This window comes from Vicugna pacos, chromosome 26, assembly GCF_048564905.1.
Source record: "Vicugna pacos chromosome 26, VicPac4, whole genome shotgun sequence".
Taxonomy (NCBI): Eukaryota; Metazoa; Chordata; class Mammalia; order Artiodactyla; family Camelidae; genus Vicugna; species Vicugna pacos.
In genome coordinates this window covers 17,348,980-17,363,963 of record NC_133012.1, presented here as the reverse complement: position 1 = coordinate 17,363,963, position 14,984 = coordinate 17,348,980, and the positions used below count along the sequence as shown (strand labels likewise).

Here is a 14,984-nt window from a genome sequence, read left to right as displayed (position 1 = left end):
CCTTTAATCAAATTTAAATATTTCAAATGCATAGATTGCTCTTCAGAAATAATGCAAAGCACATTACTAACTGTGGGTGCTAGATTAATTGCCATCTAATTAGATTCTGCAAAATCTTCTAAAGGTAGTCAAAATGAAACTGGGTTTCTGGTATAAATGCAAAAATGTCAAAGATACAGCCAATGAAAACACTGATTTTCAATGTGGCCTTGTGCTTTAGATATTAACACTTATTTCTGAATTAATGGCTCCTGCTTCATGTCCATATAGTCCTATGAAAGAAAAACAATGAAACTTCACATTCGATCACAGCATATCAGAAAGATATTTAGTTTTCACAAAAACACGTTGTTGATGTTTGAAAATCACCATTTCAGAGTATTCCATGCTTTGCCTCAAAGATATTTCTGGCATATTTCACACCGAACTGTATTCATTATTGCCATTAACTGGGGCTGTCTCTTCATACAGGCTTGGAGTTTGCAACTATGACAAGTATCATCCAACTTTCACCTATTGGACAAAACTCAGGAACTCAAAGGTGTTACTACTTTATTTAACAGCCTAGCCTCAGGATGTCTTTGTGTTCCACAGATTTTTGAAAACATAAATCTAAGTAGAAAATACAAATGTTGCACATGAGAAAACTCAGTCTGGAAATATGTGATGCTTTCTTGAGGCAGGAAGAGAAAGATTTCCTGTATCTCAGATCTGTCAATACAATACAGAATTCTTTGTCAGAATGAAAACAGTAAAAACTCATCTCATAGAACTTCTTTCTGTGGTTTGAGAAGGGGCCTGAAAATGCCATTAGCTGTTATTAGGGCACAATAAATGCGTGGTAATTACAAAGGGGAACCAGTGACATTTCTCATTCAGAATGTGGCCTGGTGATATTATTAAGTGGATTCCTCTGACGTGCACAGGCTGCTGGTAATTTCAGTCGTTGCCACTACCTGCTGTAAGCACAGGTGGCACATGCTGGAGCACTGAGAACCCTTGACAGTCTTACCACACACTGCATCACATCTCATTTATAAGGAGTAAGTGGACAATTGTTAACTGATATTCGACACACCTTAGAGAAAATCAATTAACTAAAGAAATCACTCTAATTAACAGTAGAGATTTTCATGTACTTCAGTTTTGGAAATGAGTCTCAAAAGTAGTCGCCCATATCAAAGGAATCAACTTCAATGTCAGTGTGAATCACTTCTATACCTGTACTTATATTGGTGTTTGTTTTTTAAGACATATAAACCTCAAAAATGAAAGTAAGATGGGCAACAACTATGGCAATAATAATAACGTGAGCTGACATTTGAGTATTTACATTGTTCCAAACACTTCACGTGTATAATTTATAAACTAACTGCATTTATTGCATAAATTAATCCTACCAATAGTCTTAGGACGGAGTTGCTATGTTATTGCTATTTCACAGATGAGGAAGTGGGCACAGAAAGATCAAATAACAGAAAAGTATCTCTTTATTATCCACATTTTTTTCATGTTAAATTAGTTTCTTCCTGTATTCATGTAGAACATCTCTGATCTATTTGCAGGGTTGATATTCAAGTTCTCAGAGTATGGTCACATCTGGTCATATCCATGCATATACCTTGCAAAATATTTTTAACGTCAACCCTGACTATATGCTCATGCAGGGTTTCTTCCCCTATATTCCTAAGACATTTGGAAGTTACCTGTATTATTGCAGAAATCACTATGGAATACATGAATGTCTCGTCTACCTCCCTGCTATAGACTGAATGTATATGTTCCTTCAAAATTTATACGTTAAATGAAATGATGCCATTTGAGCAACAGGGATGGACCTAGAGATTATCATACCAAGTGAAGTAAGTCAGAAAGAGAAAGACAAATACCATATGATATCAGTTATATGTGGAATTTTAAAAAAATTATACAAATGAACTTATTTACAAAACAGAAATAGATTCACAGACAGAAACAAAACTTACATATATGTTTATATAAATATACATAATTGAGTCACTCTGCTATATAGCTGAAAGTAATGTAATATTTTAAGTCAACTATTAAAAAATTTGTATGCTGAAACCTAATCCCTGTTGTGATGGTTTTTTGGAGCTGATTACATCATGAGGGTGGAGCCCTCATAAATGGGATTAGTGCCTTATAAAAGAGACCCCAGAGAGATTCCTCACCCATTCCACCATATGAGCATACAGCCAGAAGATGGCCATCTATAACCAGGAAGCATGCCCTTACAGGATGATGAATCACTAGCATCCTAACCTTGGACTTTCCAACCTCCAGAAATGTGAGGGGGAAAAAAAATCAATGTTTACTGTAAACTACTCAGTCTATGGTATTTTTGTTATAGCCGCCCAGCCCAATTAGGCCATTCTCTAACTAGTTTGTGATGTTTAAAAAGGCAAGGATTAATTTATTCATGAATTTCATTCCTAACATATGCATGGTACTAAGTATAACTGAGCGAATACAGGAAATTGATGACACTGATTCTATTTTCTCATCTAGAAACAGGGAAAAAGAGTAACATGGTATCACAAAATAGTTGTGAAGATAAAATAGATTAGAAAACATAAAATATACGTAGGAAACTATAAAATGTCACATATGCGTGTGTGTGTGTGTATATGTATATATGAATCAATTCACCCTACACATTGGACTTACAGCAATGAAAGTTTGAGGATTTCATTTATCTAAAAACTGAGTAAGATCACATCTGGCAGCTCCAACAGCCAAATCCATTTACTGAAGGTTGAGTCACAACTGCCCCATCACGTTTTAATGACTATTCTCCTTAACTGTGTGAAGCCAGTTCTTAAAAAAAAAGGGGGGGGGTTCCAACCTAAACAGATTGTTTATTCCAAAAGGATACACCACAAGTCTGCCAAACCATTTATGAGTTAATGCTCTGCTTCTCATATGCTTTACTCACTTTAAATGATCACATGTGATTTTATTTTTCTCCAGCACGTTCTTTGTTTCTCAAGGATAAGTACTGATGTGATTCTTCTTCATTATTAATAACCCTCCGTAATCTGTTTTTACAGTAATGGGTTACTTGGCTCTTTGTCTCTGGACTCACATAAATCACCTGTAGGGTCTGCTCCACTCCAAACCGTGAGACAAATTTTGGCTCAGATTATAGCATCTACAATAGCCTAAGGATCAGATCTACTTTACACCAGACATATTTGGTACTTCTCCACATTTGGTACTTCAGTTTCCCATTTATTAGAATCCCTGATGTTCATTTTGTAGTCCCATATTTCTGTCCACAGCACCAGTCTCTTCAAAGAAAAACATGCTGATATCTAAGATCCCATACAGTTTCCAAAAACCTTTACACTGATTTCTTGCAATTGGAATCTTATTGATCATTTTATCCAGTTGTTTCTGTTCAACAGATTCTGGAATATTAACATCAATTTGAGCACTGGCTAAACAGCTCCAATCTAACTATCCTTCCATAGAAAGGTTACTGTTTTAGTTGTTCCTGATGGTACAAGTTAACACGTTGCCAATATCAGACTATTTAATTCTTGGCTTGATCTTTATTTTCAAATATTTAAGGTTCATGTAAAAATTAAATGAGATAATTTGTAAATTATTAAGGGCTTAGGAGACAGCTGGTACTCAGAATTGTGTACAAACGTCTATCACACAGAACCTTCCTTCTTTCTTTCTAATGTTTTCCTGTTCTCCTTCTAATTTTTCTGTATTTTAGGTGTATGCTTTGGAATACTGATCCTCAAAGTTCCCCAAGTCCCTATCATTAGGCTTCAAACAAACTTTTATAGAACAGCAAATTTTTTCTGGCATTGTGGGGATATAAACATGTTATGACATGTTCTTTCTCACTGAGTGATGAGAAGTCATTAAGGCATGAACAGAACCACAATCCACAGTCACCCCTGCTCAGTTCTCTGCAGGCTCTTCTGAGCTTCTTCAACATGCTAGTCATACTCTCACGTGCTGCCTATAAAGTTTTCCTCCCAGAGAGTCACATGGATCATTCTGTCACCTTCACATTATTGCTCGACTGTCACATTCTCAGTGAGACCTTTTCTGACCAAGTCCCGGTGGCCCACTCCCTAGTCTCTTACCCCAGCATGCCTTTCTGCTGTGTTTTCCTCCACTGTACTTATCTCTTTCCAGTAAACTGAACACCTATATTTTACTCATCTATTTGTTTGTTTTATTTCTCCCCCTGCTAGAACGAAGTACCTCCTTGTTGTTCTTATTTTTCACTCTATCTCCAGGGCCTAAAACAGGCCTGGCACTTAGAGGTACTCAGCAAAGACTTGTTGAATGAATGAACAAACAAATGAAGTGTCAAAAGTTAGGAACCATATGAAATGATGAAGGAGAAACTATTTCTGGTTGAGGAGATCAGGAAATCCTTGGAAGGAGATTGCATTTGAGAATATTATTTTTAAACATACATAATTATAAGAAGACAAATGTTCTGAGGAAGTCTAAGGCTCATTAAAATGCAGGTGACATTATCACAAGTTCACGTTCTTGCTAACATAGCAGACTCCCTCCTTGTGCAGGCCTAGAGAATAGTGAGTGAAGACCCAAATGTATGGGTTGCATGGGGAGAAACTCATCACAAACCCCACGCTTCTTGTGGAAGCCTGGAGCACCTCAGAAAGGCACAGAGATCTGTGTCTAAAGGTCACAAGGAGTTACCAGGAGTGTTAAGGAGAAACATTATGTTAAAATTCAGATACTGTGAATAACCTAAGTACACCATGAAGAAATAAAAGTCATGAAAAATTAGAGGATAGATAGAGGCCCAATCACAGATGTGAATGAAAGATGATAAACAAAACAAAGTTAAAAGAAGTAACATTCTTAAGGTGAGAAAAAATAGTCTCAATGCCTATAAAACTTAAATATTTTGTAGTCAAATCTGATATATCAGTGTATGTGTATTGACTACCCCCCCTTCCATTCTGTCTTGCACAGTAGAATTTTTCCCAAAACAGTGTCAGATATTGACTGGTGTAATGATGTTCCCCAAAGTACTTCTTCTTGAACAAATGTAAAACTATATTCAATTTTTGTGCTTCTCAAGCCATGGCAAGCATTGATGCTGTTTCTATTCCAACTCTTTGCCCTATTGGTGGTAAAGAGGAAGCACATTAGATATAAATTGTGGCTAATGATGAACAGGACATTTTCAGAAGAAATAAATGTATTTCAGTTCTAATGAAAAGAATGAATACACTCAATAGTAATAAAATATCATCTGATAAATCAAAAGCAGGGTCTGTGGAAAGAAAAAGGAAGCTCAGTAAGGATTCTAAATGTGTAAGTTAGCTTCACCAATAATTAAACAGGTCATCTCTGGTCATGTAGTCTACCAATAGGTATACTGCAATTGTTTCTAGAACTCAAATGGGGAAACTTCAAATTTTTTATTGCTTTGATGAAAATCTCCACACCATGGCTCATATGATCCACACATCAGGCTCTTCTCCAAAGGAGAAACTTCATTTTAGAGTTTGTAATTTCCATTTCTGGATTTTCAAAGACAAATTTTTTATGTTAAGACAGAGTTTCTGAAAAATCCAGGAATTCTCCTTAGTAATGAAAACAGATACCACTAGATCATAAAATAATATACCATATGTTGAATATAGTTTTTAGTGATAGAAGAAACAAACTCTGTAGCTGATAACAAATGGTATGTGTTGAATTTTTTGCAAAAATTATATAGTATATATTTTTGGTAAAGTCCACTATCAGCCTCTCAGGAAAAAAAAAGTACAGAAATAAGACAAATGGGGAGTGAAGGGACTTACTAATGTTCTGAACTCAAACTTCCAGATCCAAGATATTTCTGAATCAATTCCATTGACCCTCTGCAGCTATTCCCAAAGGGACCAATTCTGAATAAAATGACAATTAAAAGCAGTTAATGTGAAATAAGGACTGTATGAGAAAATTCAAACTGCTTTCAGCATTATCTGCTTTTACACTCCCGAAGAATGCCTTGGTAATAACAACGAGTGTTTGCCAAAATGCATGATGTCTGTTATCAGCGATTAAAGAAGAAAGTTGGAAATTGAGACAATAAATATGTGCTTACTATGCAAATGAAATCTCTGTAGTTTGTCTACCACAAACCATGTGCAAGCAAGCTCTGATTTCAACATCTGAGACTAACAAATTATAAAATATTCAAAGACAGTATTAGGATTGTTGACAGAAGCATTTGGTTCGTATTTACTTGAATGTTATTTACTTTCAAACTGAGTGTTAGAGTGACTTTGTCTGGTTAAAAATGCTTTTATCCAAGGCTAATACCAATTACACCCCTTGTTCAGAGTACATTCTTCTAAGATTAATTTCCCAGGATGGATGAAACTCCTGGAAAGAGGGTCCAATCTTTAGTCTTTCATAAAGACTCATATTCCCATATGACACTTTTCTTTCAGTCAGATCTGCTCAACTTTCCAGATATTCTCAGAAGCACAACACAAGAAACTAAATAAGGAGTCATAAAATTCAGGCCATTGGGCCCCTAGATAATGAATGTTCTTTTTTTTCTTATCAGGAAAGTAACACACACCACCCATATACATCTTCCCCATTATTCAATAAAAATGCAAATTCTCCATCCCAAGTGCATATACATCTCTAGTAGACTATGGAACCACTGCTAGAAGTTCAAACATGTCAACCATCAAACTTGGATCCAAATTCATCAGAGAGGAGGGATAAGATTGAACGAACAGAGATGGATGTACATGCTGGATATCACAGAAAATGTTACTGAAGTCAAAAGCAAAGAGATATATAAAGTCCCCCAGAGAAGCAAAACCCAAACATCCAATCTCACTGTTAATCTCAGACAGATATTTCACAAACTGCTTGATAACCAATAAACAGCATGTATATCTCAAATTAAAAAGTCACAAGGTTGTAATGTAAATGTGTGATTTTAGGAGTCTGTATCTTTCATCACACCACCAGATAAAAGGAAGGGCTGTAGAAGGTAGAACTAAGTTCCAAACTGCATTGTCTGTATAATGCACCAACAGCTAAAAGCACGATTTGATAAGGTCAATTTTCTTTTAAAAAATCATAGGATTTTGCACCACTGAAACATGATAAACTTACTTTGTGTCTTTGATGAATAGAGTAGGACTTATTTTAGGAGGGGAGAGTAACAAGTTTTCCTTATATATGCCATTTCAGTTAAACTATAAAATCTCTAGAATATTAAAGAAAGATATATTTGTACAAATAGCAATTGAGGAGCCTATTTTCCTTCCGTAATATGAACATTGATCAAACAACTCTCCCCTTTAACTTTCATCAAATGTTCCTGTCTGCATGTCCCTTTAACAAAGACCTTGAATTTACTGTTAATAATCCACTTGTATTTAATGTTTTATAGACTTTATCAAATGTACAGATTTCCTCATATAAGTTTTCCATTTACTTACCCATTCAGTTTCTTCTTATACTACTATTTTTTTTTTTGACAGATCCTGCCTCAGGTTTATTTGTACAAACAGCACAGGTAGACATGAGCCCCATGCAGACAGCTGCCCAGGGGTCACACTAGTCCTTACATCCTGACATCAACAGATGAGAGCCTCTACTCTGGAGCCTTTGTGGGGGCCTGGGTGCCTTTGGGAGACTGAGCCGGAGCTGGAGCCAGAGCCGGAGCTGTAGCTGCAGCCTTGGTCTGAGCCTTGTCCTTGTCCTTTGGCCGACAGAGCCTGAGACCCTTGGCAATGCAGGCACAAGCACGTTTCCCGAGCTTGGGGTGAGCAATGTAGGCAAGTCGACTGAGCTTGCGGCTGCTGCCCTTTGGAATCTTGGGCTTGACCTCCTTGGGTTTTACGAGAGCCTTGATAGCCTCAGCACGTGCACTCATGGCCTTGGCATTGTTGGCCTGCATCTTCTTCAGGCCCTTCTTGTTGTGCTTCTTGGCAAAGCGCATGTTCCTCAGGAACTTGGGGTCTACCCCCTTAAGAGATTCGTTATCGTTGTGATCGGGGTTTTTTGATGCCGTTTCTGTGCCATTTTCAGGACTGGTTGTGTGTGGTGTGGTCCTTCGACTTGGCCATGCATGTACAGGAGCCAGGAGATCCCCTTATACTAGTATTTTTAAGTGATATTCTGTGCTTAATGTTAATTTTACAAATGTAAGTTAAATGATTTCTGAGGTTAAAACAGAATAAAAATAAACAAAGACTACATTGGCATTATTTTCTCCTGAAATTTGTTTTTTAAATAATGGAAGAAAAATATAATGAATTATGAATCTGCCATTAATAAATGGAATTTAATAAACGGCAATACAGAATTCATAATAAGCAAAATTTTTCTCCACTACTTAATTGTGAGCCACACCTGAGAACAATGGAAAATCATGTGGAAGGAGACTTGCTGTAAAATCACAGGACTATCAGCCACAAATACAAGAGCCCCAATTGCCAACTTTCAGTTGCACTGACGTGTGTCATCAATTTGAGTTTCCATGTATATGTACTGTTTTCTTTCATTTCAACCTGTAGCTGTGATAATGTTGTCTAGTGCATACTAAATATTTCTACAAAATTTGTTACCTCATAGTTCTAGGGCTAAAATAAAGGTTTTCTGTTTGTTTGTTTTTTATGAAAAGCAGAATGTATCATGGTTTCCAACTCGTTTGTGAAAGATGAAAGAGATAGTTGATACTCAAAAGTAATGATCACTGATTATGGGCTTCTGTTTCTAACATTCTGGAGTAAAGATGTAACACAGGAAAAAGAAAATGGTTGGGTTTTAGATTAACCTGATGCAATATATTTGATTGGTACAAAATAGGTAGCTTCTATGTTTCTCTTTTCAGACCATGTACCTGGGTGAAGTCAGATCCTCATATTACATTGAAATAAAAAATATTGTTCAGCTAAAACCTTGGCTTTATGCCTGTCTTTGAAGATCAAAAAAAGTGAACTGATTTCTAATATTTGACATATGCATGATATAAAGATCCCAAGGAGGAGTTTTCATTTTAACCTATTTTGTCTAAGTCATATTTCATAAGAATAATATAAAATGAAAGATGTTTTACTTTCTCCTTATATAGCTTTTTAATGAATATAAAATGAAATATCTTTGTTTTTCTGGCATAGATTTAGAAAGGCAAATATGCTGGGAGATTGGAAGAAATTAATCCTTCAGCCACATTCCCCTGTAGATTCTGAACTGATTAAAAATAGATAGAGGAGCAGAACCAATTAAGAATAGGCACAACCTGTGCAACCATACGTGGAGTTTCCGCACAGGAGCCAGAGGGGAATTAAAATACAGCGCCTACTTTAGTAACACAGTTTCTGGATGAGAGTGCAACTTGGTCCAGCAGCAAAAATGGGCTCCCTCCAGTTTCTGGCCTGAGTTGGATTCTATGACTGAACTTGCTTCAGTGAACTGGAAAAGAAACGAGCCACAGAGGTGTACAGAAAAGGATGGAATTTTCTTTCTTAGCTTCTCTTTAAAGAAGTGCCTAGTATCATGGTCTAAGAAGGAACTCAGCAAAGGGAAGAACAGAATTTGGAAAATGTCGTGTGACTACTTCACCATAAACGATTTAATAAAAAATGCTACAGCTTTTCTGTAACCATTTCGCCAGAAGCACTACGGTACAGATGTGTCAAGTGTAGACACAGGCTGAATCTAAATCCTAGTTCAGTTACTGCGCCACAATTTCATCTATATAGAGATAATAATACTGTTGATATCAAGTCTAAAAAGCTCCCAAATAGCGGAACAAAATTTTAAACACCACTGGGAAGGAAAACCATAGTCAATTAAAATGTGACACAAAGTTCTCTGAAGGCTATGAATTTTATTTAGAATTACCTCTGCATTTTAATCATACACCACTCTCACGCACGTATAAAAAAGAAATTATAAGCAACATAAATTGATTTAGAAATTCCTAAGACTTCTTCATATTCAGATTCAGACTCTTCCAAACCAGTTCTTAAGCCAGAATGCCTTGAGTCTTTCTTTACAGAACTGCCCGTTGTACTATCAAAAGTGTTAATGGTACAGAACTTCTTCAGAAAAGCACATGAACCCAACTCAGCACCATTGGTCCTGGGCTTCTGGTCTGGCTTCACAGGTACAGAGCGAGGCTACTACTGGCGCTGGCTTTAGGAATGCTGCTAACATGTGTGGCTTACCATCCCCCCTACTACCCACCAACAACCATGTGTGTGTTAGAGGAGTTAAACATAAGGCATATTTACTGCTGCTGAGACTTCCTTCCCAGTGCCTGACATCCCTTCTGCATGTTTTACGGTTGGTGATTTTGATGTTTTCACATGTGCAGGTGATAACAAATATCATCTTAACTGCTAATCCACGGACAGCAATTGTAAGAAATCATCCATCTTAAGGCATATCCTGATTTTAGAACTGTAAAAATATTAAAAAGTATGCAGCTTAGAATTGGTACAAAATAGTAGAGTTACTATATGGATTTAAATGAATCAATCTGAAGACTTTAGAACAGTGGCTGATACTTTGTAAGAACGCACCTAATATGCTCATTACTATTACTCCTAGCTAATCTAGCGCATGCTCATGAGCTCCAGTTAATTAATTTAAGAAAATGCTACTCCACAAAGTCTTGTGTATTTTTGGCTTCCTAACAACAAAGAAAGTTCTTTGGAAAATTAAACGCTAAACAAACCTCTCTAATCAATGGCTTCTATTATGTTGGAAATTAAACCACGGTTTCCATGAAAACAGAAATACATGGAGCATCAATACTAGTATTATAAAAAGCCGTACTCAAAGTATCTGTAGAATCAGTATGGCACTGTGAAACTGCAAATTTTATAAAAGACAAATATCATGACTTTTCCTAATATATTCTACACACCAACAAAAAGAAAAACAAAATAGTTTTTACTCTACACTACAGCTTACCTATTTATGCCTTTCTGGGGCAGGGGTATGGGAAACACGTTGCTCAATGGGTCAGCTATTTTGCTCAGGTATACTAAGAAGAAATGACAGTCCCCCATCCCACATCCCCCATTAGAAGTCTCACATGGCTCAAGATCAAAAAGAAGGGCAGATTACACTACACTTAAAGCTGGCAGTTGAAGTTTATCCTTATTTATAATGACATTTTGATCAGGATAAGCTCATATTTTCATAAAACTAGAAGAACCTATCTGAAAATGGACTCCTGAGGTTTGTCTGCATCTCATAAATTCACCTTCCATTTACAATCCGGTACATTTAAATCCACATCACTGCAACAGTGAAGGATCACTGCCACCTATAGACACAGAATAGATTAGAGAAACAATTCAATACTTAAGAAAAATGAGCATGTTCTGGAATCTGAATTAGAAATATTTTGTTAAAACACTACCTTAGCAAAGAGAAATAGTGGCTAATAACAGAACAATCTTTCAAAGGCAAACCTTTAGTCTATTGTTTTATTGCCTGATCAAATCATTTATCCAAAAAGACATCAGTGCTGCCTGTGAGATGAATGAGGTATGTTTATTTACATGTAATACACTAAAGTTTCAAAATGCTAATTTTCCACACATTTGGAAACATGCAGAAATAATGTATATGGCTTGCTAGTTTGTTTTCTAAGAGCATCTTGTTAAAATGTAAAAGCAAGTGTGATTGCGCAAAACTTGTCTTCTTTCTGCCCTAACACAAGCAAAGAAAAAGTGAAATGTTATTGCTGAAAGAAAATAGCATAGACAAACAAAGGAAGAAACCAATACTGAATTTCTACTGAAGTATTTTCTTATTTATCAAAAAGAAACGTTCCCATATATTTCCCACAAATCCATGTTTTCAGCAAATCAGCCGTATGTCCAAACAATGAAATAGCATCCTGTAAAAAAGCCTATGCTTATGGTATTTCTGACATACTCATGCCAAAAGTGGCTCTGGCCAGATGCCTCTTTCTTATGCTCTCAAGTCAATTTCCAGATAAGAGTGATTCAGTTACATTTAGACTTGAGTGTAAATGCCAGGAATTTATCCACACCAGTTCATACTTGGTTAATGCCAGCATTCTTTGGTCTTAACCTGGGTATTTAATCCCACTTTCCTGCTCTAGGACCCTTTTGACCTGGGAAGAAGTTTGGCCTAGAACCAAAGAACAATTCTGGTAAAAACTGAGTGGATGGAATTGCTGAAGCACTCATTATCTCTCAAACAATAGAAACTATTTCGCCAAGCGTTGTTTTCATAACAGGGTGGGGTGTCCATACATTTATTTCTATGAAGTTTCCTATGACTGTCTGTTTACACTGATCAGAATTAGTCTTCATGAAAAAGCTTCGCCCATGTACACCATGCCCTTTCCTTTTCTACGCCACTCAACAGAGTTCAAAGATGTTCAAGTCTCAAATTTAAATAAAGTGAACCCAGAGTTCTCAAATTATAAGGTATGCATCAATGCAGCAAATGTAAAGGTAGCTTCAATAAACACTACAAATGAATTAAATTTCTACCGAAATATTCTACTTATGAGCATGCTTATACCAAAGATAATCAGTGGCTCTGTAAACGTGGTAAAAAGATGGATTACCGATTATGTTTCTAAAAGACAGAATCAAGGCTGTATGATCAAGGCCAGTAGTGACATCTGACTCCATGCAGGCCCTGAGGAGCTCATCGATGTTGTTCACTTTCAATGAATCCCCGGAAGGAGAGAAGGTCTGGAGGGTGTAGGAGGACAACCATGAGATTGTAACATAGCCATGAGTTTCTTCACTTCTTTACAATGCTCATGTCTTCAATTCACATTTTATCCTGAATCCCTAGATACTGAAATATTCTACCATATGATTTTAAAACAATGATCTTGGTTCTCCCTTTTCTGCCTACAGTAGGACACAAGAAATAGGAACTTCTTGACCAAAAAAAAAAAAAAAAAAAAAGCAAAAAGAGTTAAATTTTACTCCCTATTCTAAATTCTCGAGTCAAAATTTGCTTCCCAGTTACTCAAGATTACTCAAGACGAGTGGAGAATTTCTGCCAATTTATAGAAAAGATATTGAATAAAGACTCTATCAGAATAGACATTTTGAGCATTTATTATATGTAGAGATTTTATGGGAATTATCAATCCCATTTAATTAATTAGGAAACAGATGATCATGCAGACCCAGTGGCTTGATCAAGATCAGACAATTGATATGATATGAAAAGCAGGCATGTGGACCCAGGTTTGGTTACAATGCTCTTTGCGTTACATTTTACTCACGAGTGGAGGAGTGAGTTGGACTACTACACCTATAAACCTACAAAATCCACTGGATTAATCAATTGCTACCCTTGTTCTATCATTATCTTAAGCTTTTTTAGACAGTCTATAACAGACCCACACTTAGATACAGAAAATTAATAAGAGAATATTTTACTCTTATGGAAAATGCCTATTGCCTAATATTGTAACAAGCTATCTTCACAACTTGGAAAACAAGTCAAAGCATCACATGTAAGAATTATATTTTGTATACTGATAGTTCAAATCATTGTGCAGTCTACACTGTACAGATTCAAAATACAGAGGGTAAACTTGCATCCTGAAATATTTAAAATCAGAGATTAGTACCTATCCTTCTCATATAAATATAGTTAAACAAGTTTACAAGTTGCCTTACATTTAATCAATGAACGAAAATGATCAGAAGTAGCAAAATAATAAAGCTTTGCTGAACTAGTGTTAAATCCATTTTTTTCTAGAGTAATAAAGCATACCAACTCTTGGGTTTTCAGTGATATATAATAAAAAATCTAATTTGAGCATCAGCTTGGATTGTGTGTGAGCCACCTCAAACTATACTTGAATAGAATGCCAGGGTTAGAAGAACTGATACAGATAAGGCAGATTTCAGAATACAAGAGAGTATAAAAAGGAAACAGAATCCCCACTTAGAAGCAATGTTGATCCAACACTGGGTACAAATTAGTAAGTAAAAGGGAGAAAGTGGGTCTAGAAGACATTTTTTTCTATATCGAAGTATTTTTATACATTTTGAAAAAGAAGTATATTTAAATTGATTTTTACATATTAGAAAAGGCAGAAGAAAGCCCCAAAACTTAGAAATTATTACATTAATAATCAAACATATAATTTCATAATACAAATGCGATGTATTAGGCAAGTTACTAAACATTAACATGCAAAACAACTCATTGTGGGCAATTCAATTTCAGATTATCTGGCAACAAAACTAACTTGAGCATATCAATATGTTCAACAATGGCACAGAGATGAAGTGACTGCCATTTTTAGAAATGAAAACACGTCTGTAGCAACCCAAATATCTGCCCTGAACTGTAAACTGTAATAATGAGAACATCAAACTTCCAGAGTAATTGCAGCATAGGCAATGCTTCCATCATCAGCACAAACCAGATTCAAAGTAGGAAGTTAATACACGTCCATTGAATTAATAAATATGTAGTAATTTTCCTATATAGATAGGAAAATAGATGCTATACCTTTCAAAAGCAGGGTTGAAAATCCCAAAGAAACAGTAATCATAAAGTATCAAAATGAAAACTACAAAGGAACCATTGATGTTTAAATCGTATTTTCCCATCAATTTGATCAACCATATTTCTAAGCAACATGTAATACAAGTTCTGTCATGTTTCAGAATTAATAGCCCAGACTTCTTAATTCTTACTGAGGTTGACAAATTATTGTTCCTTATGGCACCAGTCACACTTGATCACAAGTAGCATCTCTACATGTAACTTCCCTTCCATCAAACTGTCTGTTTATTTGTCTAACACAAAACGCCAAAAGGTCTGTGATGTGCAATGAATCAAATGTTCTCCGTTAATGAGCAAAATGTTTCATGTGTGGAAAATGATTCTCCAGCTTCCAAATGGCTTCATACTACTATAAAGCTGCTGTTGCAAAGTTATTATTTTATTTCCAGGGTAAA

The 14,984-nt window shown here is 35.9% G+C and overlaps 1 pseudogene; it reads right to left on the bottom strand.

Moving 5' to 3' along the window:
- Positions 1–7,510: 7,510 nt before the first annotated feature.
- On the bottom strand, positions 7,511–8,114 carry LOC102526844 (large ribosomal subunit protein eL29 pseudogene; annotated as a pseudogene).
- Between the last annotated feature and the right edge of the window lie 6,870 nt (positions 8,115–14,984).